Here is a 10,526-nt window from a genome sequence, read left to right as displayed (position 1 = left end):
GCCATCCATGGAGTAAAGGAAAATCACCAGACAACACCAACTGTACATTTAAGTCACGCACCACAGATTGGAGGCTGACTACCTCTGGGCCTACTGGAAGACTACTAGGCCACAAGCTTGGAACCGGATGGCAAAAGCAAGCACACTGCTTGGATGGCTCCACAAAATGGCCGCCACACACCCACAAGAAATGGGAGACAGTCAATGTACGCCTATGGCAAAGGCACGCACAATGCATGCCTAACTAAAATGGCCACCACACACATGCTCAGCCCACCCACCACAATAACAAACAAAAAGTGATTGCAAAGGACAGGAAGAGGAAGTTGTAGTGTCTGTGGAACTTAATCCCTCTCATAAAAATGTTTTCCAGACAAATAACAGCTTCTCCCTGCTCCAAACCTACAGCTCAATGACAGCCTGAGGAGTTTTTTGTGCAGAAATGCACAAAAAAGCGTTTTTGAGAAGGGTCTCTGTTGCTCGCGAGATATTGTTTGCCAGATTGCAAAAGCTGCGTGTTCGGGATCGCGAACTGTACAAAAATGCTTTCTCGCGTGCGCAAACACGCATATTGCGAGCGCAAAAATGACGAAAACTGTAAGTCCGCGTTGTCGCGCTGTGCAGAGTTACCGAAAGTTCGCGAGCTGAATCCCTTGCCTTACATGCTGGTCAAAAAAGCCCAATTTGTTTAGCACACACCCAAAAAATGCTATTCCACCCCAAACACACCTTTTGCAATAAAATCCTAAGCCATCCATGGAGTAAAGGAAAATCACCAGACAACACCAACTGTACATTTAAGTCACGCACCACAGATTGGAGGCTGACTACCTCTGGGCCTACTGGAAGACTACTAGGCCACAAGCTTGGAACCGGATGGCAAAAGCAAGCACACTGCTTGGATGGCTCCACAAAATGGCCGCCACACACCCACAAGAAATGGGAGACAGTCAATGTACGCCTATGGCAAAGGCACGCACAATGCATGCCTTCCTAAAATGGCCGCCACACACATGCTCAGCCCACCCACCACAATAACAAACAAAAAGTGATTGCAAAGGACAGGAAGAGGAAGTTGTAGTGTCTGTGGAACTTAATCCCTCTCATAAAAATGTTTTCCAGACAAATAACAGCTTCTCCCTGCTCCAAACCTACAGCTCAATGACAGCCTGGGGAGTTTTTTGTGCAGAAATGCACAAAAAAGCGTTTTTGAGAAGGGTCTATGTTGCTCGCGAGATATTGTTTGCCAGATTGCAAAAGCTGCGTGTTCGGGATCACGAACTGTACAAAAAGGCTTTCTCGCGTGCGCGAACACGCATATTGCGAGCGCAAAAATGACGAAAACTGTAAGTCCGCGTTGTCGCGCTGTGCAGAGTTACCGAAAGTTCGCGAGCTGAATCCCTTGCCTTACATGCTGGTCAAAAAAGCCCAATTTGTTTAGCACACACCCAAAAAATGCTATTCCACCCCAAACACACCTTTTGCAATAAAATCCTAAGCCATCCATGGAGTAAAGGAAAATCACCAGACAACACCAACTGTACATTTAAGTCACGCACCACAGATTGGAGGCTGACTACCTCTGGGCCTACTGGAAGACTACTAGGCCACAAGCTTGGAACCGGATGGCAAAAGCAAGCACACTGCTTGGATGGCTCCACAAAATGGCCGCCACACACCCACAAGAAATGGGAGACAGTCAATGTACGCCTATGGCAAAGGCACGCACAATGCATGCCTTCCTAAAATGGCCGCCACACACATGCTCAGCCCACCCACCACAATAACAAACAAAAAGTGATTGCAAAGGACAGGAAGAGGAAGTTGTAGTGTCTGTGGAACTTAATCCCTCTCATAAAAATGTTTTCCAGACAAATAACAGCTTCTCCCTGCTCCAAACCTACAGCTCAATGACAGCCTGGGGAGTTTTTTGTGCAGAAATGCACAAAAAAGCGTTTTTGAGAAGGGTCTATGTTGCTCGCGAGATATTGTTTGCCAGATTGCAAAAGCTGCGTGTTCGGGATCACGAACTGTACAAAAAGGCTTTCTCGCGTGCGCGAACACGCATATTGCGAGCGCAAAAATGACGAAAACTGTAAGTCCGCGTTGTAGCGCTGTGCAGAGTTACCGAAAGTTCGCGAGCTGAATCCCTTGCCTTACATGCTGGCCAAAAAAGCCCAATTTGTTTAGCACACACCCAAAAAATGCTATTCCACCCCAAACACACCTTTTGCAATAAAATCCAAAGCCATCCATGGAGTAAAGGAAAATCACCAGACAACACCAACTGTACATTTAAGTCACGCACCACAGATTGGAGGCTGACTACCTCTGGGCCTACTGGAAGACTACTAGGCCACACGCTTGGAACCGGATGGCAAAAGCAAGCACACTGCTTGGATGGCTCCACAAAATGGCCGCCACACACCCACAAGAAATGGGAGACAGTCAATGTACGCCTATGGCAAAGGCACGCACAATGCATGCCTTCCTAAAATGGCCGCCACACACATGCTCAGCCCACCCACCACAATAACAAACAAAAAGTGATTGCAAAGGACAGGAAGAGGAAGTTGTAGTGTCTGTGGAACTTAATCCCTCTCATAAAAAAATTTTCCAGACAAATAACAGCTTCTCCCTGCTCCAAACCTACAGCTCAATGACAGCCTGAGGAGTTTTTTGTGCAGAAATGCACAAAAAAGCGTTTTCGAGAAGGGTCTATGTTGCTCGCGAGATATTGTTTGCCAGATTGCAAAAGCTGCGTGTTCGGGATCGCGAACTGTACAAAAAGGCTTTCTCGCGTGCGCGAACACGCATATTGCGAGCACAAAAATGACGAAAACTGTAAGTCCGCGTTGTCGCGCTGTGCAGAGTTACCGAAAGTTCGCGAGCTGAATCCCTTGCCTTACATGCTGGCCAAAAAAGCCCAATTTGTTTAGCACACACCCAAAAAATGCTATTCCACCCCAAACACACCTTTTGCAATAAAATCCAAAGCCATCCATGGAGTAAAGGAAAATCACCAGACAACACCAACTGTACATTTAAGTCACGCACCACAGATTGGAGGCTGACTACCTCTGGGCCTACTGGAAGACTACTAGGCCACAAGCTTGGAACCGGATGGCAAAAGCAAGCACACTGCTTGGATGGCTCCACAAAATGGCCGCCACACACCCACAAGAAATGGGAGACAGTCAATGTACGCCTATGGCAAAGGCACGCACAATGCATGCCTTCCTAAAATGGCCGCCACACACATGCTCAGCCCACCCACCACAATAACAAACAAAAAGTGATTGCAAAGGACAGGAAGAGGAAGTTGTAGTGTCTGTGGAACTTAATCCCTCTCATAAAAATGTTTTCCAGACAAATAACAGCTTCTCCCTGCTCCAAACCTACAGCTCAATGACAGCCTGAGGAGTTTTTTGTGCAGAAATGCACAAAAAAGCGTTTTTGAGAAGGGTCTATGTTGCTCGCGAGATATTGTTTGCCAGATTGCAAAAGCTGCGTGTTCGGGATCGCGAAATGTACAAAAAGGCTTTCTCGCGTGCGCGAACACGCATATTGCGAGCACAAAAATGACGAAAACTGTAAGTCCGCGTTGTCGCGCTGTGCAGAGTTACCGAAAGTTCGCGAGCTGAATCCCTTGCCTTACATGCTGGCCAAAAAAGCCCAATTTGTTTAGCACACACCCAAAAAATGCTATTCCACCCCAAACACACCTTTTGCAATAAAATCCAAAGCCATCCATGGAGTAAAGGAAAATCACCAGACAACACCAACTGTACATTTAAGTCACGCACCACAGATTGGAGGCTGACTACCTCTGGGCCTACTGGAAGACTACTAGGCCACAAGCTTGGAACCGGATGGCAAAAGCAAGCACACTGCTTGGATGGCTCCACAAAATGGCCGCCACACACCCACAAGAAATGGGAGACAGTCAATGTACGCCTATGGCAAAGGCACGCACAATGCATGCCTTCCTAAAATGGCCGCCACACACATGCTCAGCCCACCCACCACAATAACAAACAAAAAGTGATTGCAAAGGACAGGAAGAGGAAGTTGTAGTGTCTGTGGAACTTAATCCCTCTCATAAAAATGTTTTCCAGACAAATAACAGCTTCTCCCTGCTCCAAACCTACAGCTCAATGACAGCCTGAGGAGTTTTTTGTGCAGAAATGCACAAAAAAGCGTTTTCGAGAAGGGTCTATGTTGCTCGCGAGATATTGTTTGCCAGATTGCAAAAGCTGCATGTTCGGGATCGCGAACTGTACAAAAAGGCTTTCTCGCGTGCGTGAACACGCATATTGCGAGCGCAAAAATGACGAAAACTGTAAGTCCGCGTTGTCGCGCTGTGCAGAGTTACCGAAAGTTCGCGAGCTGAATCCCTTGCCTTACATGCTGGCCAAAAAAGCCCAATTTGTTTAGCACACACCCAAAAAATGCTATTCCACCCCAAACACACCTTTTGCAATAAAATCCAAAGCCATCCATGGAGTAAAGGAAAATCACCAGACAACACCAACTGTACATTTAAGTCACGCACCACAGATTGGAGGCTGACTACCTCTGGGCCTACTGGAAGACTACTAGGCCACAAGCTTGGAACCGGATGGCAAAAGCAAGCACACTGCTTGGATGGCTCCACAAAATGGCCACCACACACCCACAAGAAATGGGAGACAGTCAATGTACGCCTATGGCAAAGGCACGCACAATGCATGCCTTCCTAAAATGGCCGCCACACACATGCTCAGCCCACCCACCACAATAACAAACAAAAAGTGATTGCAAAGGACAGGAAGAGGAAGTTGTAGTGTCTGTGGAACTTAATCCCTCTCATAAAAATGTTTTCCAGACAAATAACAGCTTCTCCCTGCTCCAAACCTACAGCTCAATGACAGCCTGAGGAGTTTTTTGTGCAGAAATGCACAAAAAAGCGTTTTCGAGAAGGGTCTCTGTTGCTCACGAGATATTGTTTGCCAGATTGCAAAAGCTGCGTGTTCGGGATCGCGAACTGTACAAAAAGGCTTTCTCGCGTGCGCGAACACGCATATTGCGAGCGCAAAAATGACGAAAACTGTAAGTCCGCATTGTCGCGCTGTGCAGAGTTACCGAAAGTTCGCGAGTTGAATCCCTTGCCTTACATGCTGGCCAAAAAAGCCCAATTTGTTTAGCACACACCCAAAAAATGCTATTCCACCCCAAACACACCTTTTGCAATAAAATCCAAAGCCATCCATGGAGTAAAGGAAAATCACCAGACAACACCAACTGTACATTTAAGTCACGCACCACAGATTGGAGGCTGACTACCTCTGGGCCTACTGGAAGACTACTAGGCCACAAGCTTGGAACCGGATGGCAAAAGCAAGCACACTGCTTGGATGGCTCCACAAAATGGCCACCACACACCCACAAGAAATGGGAGACAGTCAATGTACGCCTATGGCAAAGGCACGCACAATGCATGCCTTCCTAAAATGGCCGCCACACACATGCTCAGCCCACCCACCACAATAACAAACAAAAAGTGATTGCAAAGGACAGGAAGAGGAAGTTGTAGTGTCTGTGGAACTTAATCCCTCTCATAAAAATGTTTTCCAGACAAATAACAGCTTCTCCCTGCTCCAAACCTACAGCTCAATGACAGCCTGAGGAGTTTTTTGTGCAGAAATGCACAAAAAAGCGTTTTCGAGAAGGGTCTCTGTTGCTCACGAGATATTGTTTGCCAGATTGCAAAAGCTGCGTGTTCGGGATCGCGAACTGTACAAAAAGGCTTTCTCGCGTGCGCGAACACGCATATTGCGAGCGCAAAAATGACGAAAACTGTAAGTCCGCATTGTCGCGCTGTGCAGAGTTACCGAAAGTTCGCGAGTTGAATCCCTTGCCTTACATGCTGGCCAAAAAAGCCCAATTTGTTTAGCACACACCCAAAAAATGCTATTCCACCCCAAACACACCTTTTGCAATAAAATCCAAAGCCATCCATGGAGTAAAGGAAAATCACCAGACAACACCAACTGTACATTTAAGTCACGCACCACAGATTGGAGGCTGACTACCTCTGGGCCTACTGGAAGACTACTAGGCCACAAGCTTGGAACCGGATGGCAAAAGCAAGCACACTGCTTGGATGGCTCCACAAAATGGCCGCCACACACCCACAAGAAATGGGAGACAGTCAATGTACGCCTATGGCAAAGGCACGCACAATGCATGCCTTCCTAAAATGGCCGCCACACACATGCTCAGCCCACCCACCACAATAACAAACAAAAAGTGATTGCAAAGGACAGGAAGAGGAAGTTGTAGTGTCTGTGGAACTTAATCCCTCTCATAAAAATGTTTTCCAGACAAATAACAGCTTCTCCCTGCTCCAAACCTACAGCTCAATGACAGCCTGAGGAGTTTTTTGTGCAGAAATGCACAAAAAAGCGTTTTTGAGAAGGGTCTATGTTGCTCGCGAGATATTGTTTGCCAGATTGCAAAAGCTGCGTGTTCGGGATCGCGAACTGTACAAAAAGGCTTTCTCGCGTGCGCGAACACGCATATTGCGAGCACAAAAATGACGAAAACTGTAAGTCCGCGTTGTCGCGCTGTGCAGAGTTACCGAAAGTTCGCGAGCTGAATCCCTTGCCTTACATGCTGGCCAAAAAAGCCCAATTTGTTTAGCACACACCCAAAAAATGCTATTCCACCCCAAACACACCTTTTGCAATAAAATCCAAAGCCATCCATGGAGTAAAGGAAAATCACCAGACAACACCAACTGTACATTTAAGTTACGCACCACGGATTGGAGGCTGACTACCTCTGGGCCTACTGGAAGACTACTAGGCCACAAGCTTGGAACCGGATGGCAAAAGCAAGCACACTGCTTGGATGGCTCCACAAAATGGCCGCCACACACCCACAAGAAATGGGAGACAGTCAATGTACGCCTATGGCAAAGGCATGCACAATGCATGCCTTCCTAAAAAGGCCGCCACACACATGCTCAGCCCACCCACCACAATAACAAACAAAAAGTGATTGCAAAGGACAGGAAGAGGAAGTTGTAGTGTCTGTGGAACTTAATCCCTCTCATAAAAATGTTTTCCAGACAAATAACAGCTTCTCCCTGCTCCAAACCTACAGCTCAATGACAGCCTGAGGAGTTTTTTGTGCAGAAATGCACAAAAAAGCGTTTTCGAGAAGGGTCTATGTTGCTCGTGAGATATTTTTTGCCAGATTGCAAAAGCTGCATGTTCGGGATCGCGAACTGTACAAAAAGGCTTTCTCGCGTGTGCGAACACGCATATTGCGAGCGCAAAAATGACGAAAACTGTAAGTCCGCGTTGTCGCGCTGTGCAGAGTTACCGAAAGTTCGCGAGCTAAATCCCTTGCCTTACATGCTGGCCAAAAAAGCCCAATTTGTTTAGCACACACCCAAAAAATGCTATTCCACCCCAAACACACCTTTTGCAATAAAATCGAAAGCCATCCATGGAGTAAAGGAAAATCACCAGACAACACCAACTGTACATTTAAGTCACGCACCACAGATTGGAGGCTGACTACCTCTGGGCCTACTGGAAGACTACTAGGCCACAAGCTTGGAACCAGATGGCAAAAGCAAGCACACTGCTTGGATGGCTCCACAAAATGGCCGCCACACACCCACAAGAAATGGGAGACAGTCAATGTACGCCTATGGCAAAGGCACGCACAATGCATGCCTTCCTAAAATGGCCGCCACACACATGCTCAGCCCACCCACCACAATAACAAACAAAAAGTGATTGCAAAGGACAGGAAGAGGAAGTTGTAGTGTCTGTGGAACTTAACCCCTCTCATAAAAATGTTTTCCAGACAAATAACAGCTTCTCCCTGCTCCAAACCTACAGCTCAATGACAGCCTGAGGAGTTTTTTGTGCAGAAATGCACAAAAAAGCGTTTTCGAGAAGGGTCTCTGTTGCTCGCGAGATATTGTTTGCCAGATTGCAAAAGCTGCGTGTTCGGGATCGCGAACTGTACAAAAAGGCTTTCTCGCGTGCGCGAACACGCATATTGCGAGCGCAAAAATGACGAAAACTGTAAGTCCGCATTGTCGCGCTGTGCAGAGTTACCGAAAGTTCGCGAGTTGAATCCCTTGCCTTACATGCTGGCCAAAAAAGCCCAATTTGTTTAGCACACACCCAAAAAATGCTATTCCACCCCAAACACACCTTTTGCAATAAAATCCAAAGCCATCCATGGAGTAAAGGAAAATCACCAGACAACACCAACTGTACATTTAAGTCACGCACCACAGATTGGAGGCTGACTACCTCTGGGCCTACTGGAAGACTACTAGGCCACAAGCTTGGAACCGGATGGCAAAAGCAAGCACACTGCTTGGATGGCTCCACAAAATGGCCGCCACACACCCACAAGAAATAGGAGACAGTCAATGTACGCCTATGGCAAAGGCACGCACAATGCATGCCTTCCTAAAATGGCCGCCACACACATGCTCAGCCCACCCACCACAATAACAAACAAAAAGTGATTGCAAAGGACAGGAAGAGGAAGTTGTAGTGTCTGTGGAACTTAACCCCTCTCATAAAAATGTTTTCCAGACAAATAACAGCTTCTCCCTGCTCCAAACCTACAGCTCAATGACAGCCTGAGGAGTTTTTTGTGCAGAAATGCACAAAAAAGCGTTTTTGAGAAGGGTCTATGTTGCTCGCGAGATATTGTTTGCCAGATTGCAAAAGCTGCGTGTTCGGGATCGCGAACTGTACAAAAAGGCTTTCTCGCGTGCGCGAACACGCATATTGCGAGCACAAAAATGACGAAAACTGTAAGTCCGCGTTGTCGCGCTGTGCAGAGTTACCGAAAGTTCGCGAGCTGAATCCCTTGCCTTACATGCTGGCCAAAAAAGCCCAATTTGTTTAGCACACACCCAAAAAATGCTATTCCACCCCAAACACACCTTTTGCAATAAAATCCAAAGCCATCCATGGAGTAAAGGAAAATCACCAGACAACACCAACTGTACATTTAAGTTACGCACCACGGATTGGAGGCTGACTACCTCTGGGCCTACTGGAAGACTACTAGGCCACAAGCTTGGAACCGGATGGCAAAAGCAAGCACACTGCTTGGATGGCTCCACAAAATGGCCGCCACACACCCACAAGAAATGGGAGACAGTCAATGTACGCCTATGGCAAAGGCACGCACAAAGCATGCCTTCCTAAAAAGGCCGCCACACACATGCTCAGCCCACCCACCACAATAACAAACAAAAAGTGATTGCAAAGGACAGGAAGAGGAAGTTGTAGTGTCTGTGGAACTTAATCCCTCTCATAAAAATGTTTTCCAGACAAATAACAGCTTCTCCCTGCTCCAAACCTACAGCTCAATGACAGCCTGAGGAGTTTTTTGTGCAGAAATGCACAAAAAAGCGTTTTCGAGAAGGGTCTATGTTGCTCGTGAGATATTTTTTGCCAGATTGCAAAAGCTGCATGTTCGGGATCGCGAACTGTACAAAAAGGCTTTCTCGCGTGCGCGAACACGCATATTGCGAGCGCAAAAATGACGAAAACTGTAAGTCCGCGTTGTCGCGCTGTGCAGAGTTACCGAAAGTTCGCGAGCTAAATCCCTTGCCTTACATGCTGGCCAAAAAAGCCCAATTTGTTTAGCACACACCCAAAAAATGCTATTCCACCCCAAACACACCTTTTGCAATAAAATCCAAAGCCATCCATGGAGTAAAGGAAAATCACCAGACAACACCAACTGTACATTTAAGTCACGCACCACAGATTGGAGGCTGACTACCTCTGGGCCTACTGGAAGACTACTAGGCCACAAGCTTGGAACCAGATGGCAAAAGCAAGCACACTGCTTGGATGGCTCCACAAAATGGCCGCCACACACCCACAAGAAATGGGAGACAGTCAATGTACGCCTATGGCAAAGGCACGCACAATGCATGCCTTCCTAAAATGGCCGCCACACACATGCTCAGCCCACCCACCACAATAACAAACAAAAAGTGATTGCAAAGGACAGGAAGAGGAAGTTGTAGTGTCTGTGGAACTTAACCCCTCTCATAAAAATGTTTTCCAGACAAATAACAGCTTCTCCCTGCTCCAAACCTACAGCTCAATGACAGCCTGAGGAGTTTTTTGTGCAGAAATGCACAAAAAAGCGTTTTCGAGAAGGGTCTCTGTTGCTCGCGAGATATTGTTTGCCAGATTGCAAAAGCTGCGTGTTCGGGATCGCGAACTGTACAAAAAGGCTTTCTCGCGTGCGCGAACACGCATATTGCGAGGGCAAAAATGACGAAAACTGTAAGTCCGCGTTGTCGCGCTGTGCAGAGTTACCGAAAGTTCGCGAGCTGAATCCCTTGCCTTACATGCTGGCCAAAAAAGCCCAATTTGTTTAGCACACACCCAAAAAATGCTATTCCACCCCAAACACACCTTTTGCAATAAAATCCAAAGCCATCCATGGAGTAAAGGAAAATCACCAGACAACACCAA

The sequence above is a fragment of the Triturus cristatus genome, chromosome 11 (assembly GCF_964204655.1).
Source record: "Triturus cristatus chromosome 11, aTriCri1.1, whole genome shotgun sequence".
Classification (NCBI taxonomy): domain Eukaryota; kingdom Metazoa; phylum Chordata; class Amphibia; order Caudata; family Salamandridae; genus Triturus; species Triturus cristatus.
Note: the sequence above shows the minus strand (reverse complement) of the source record.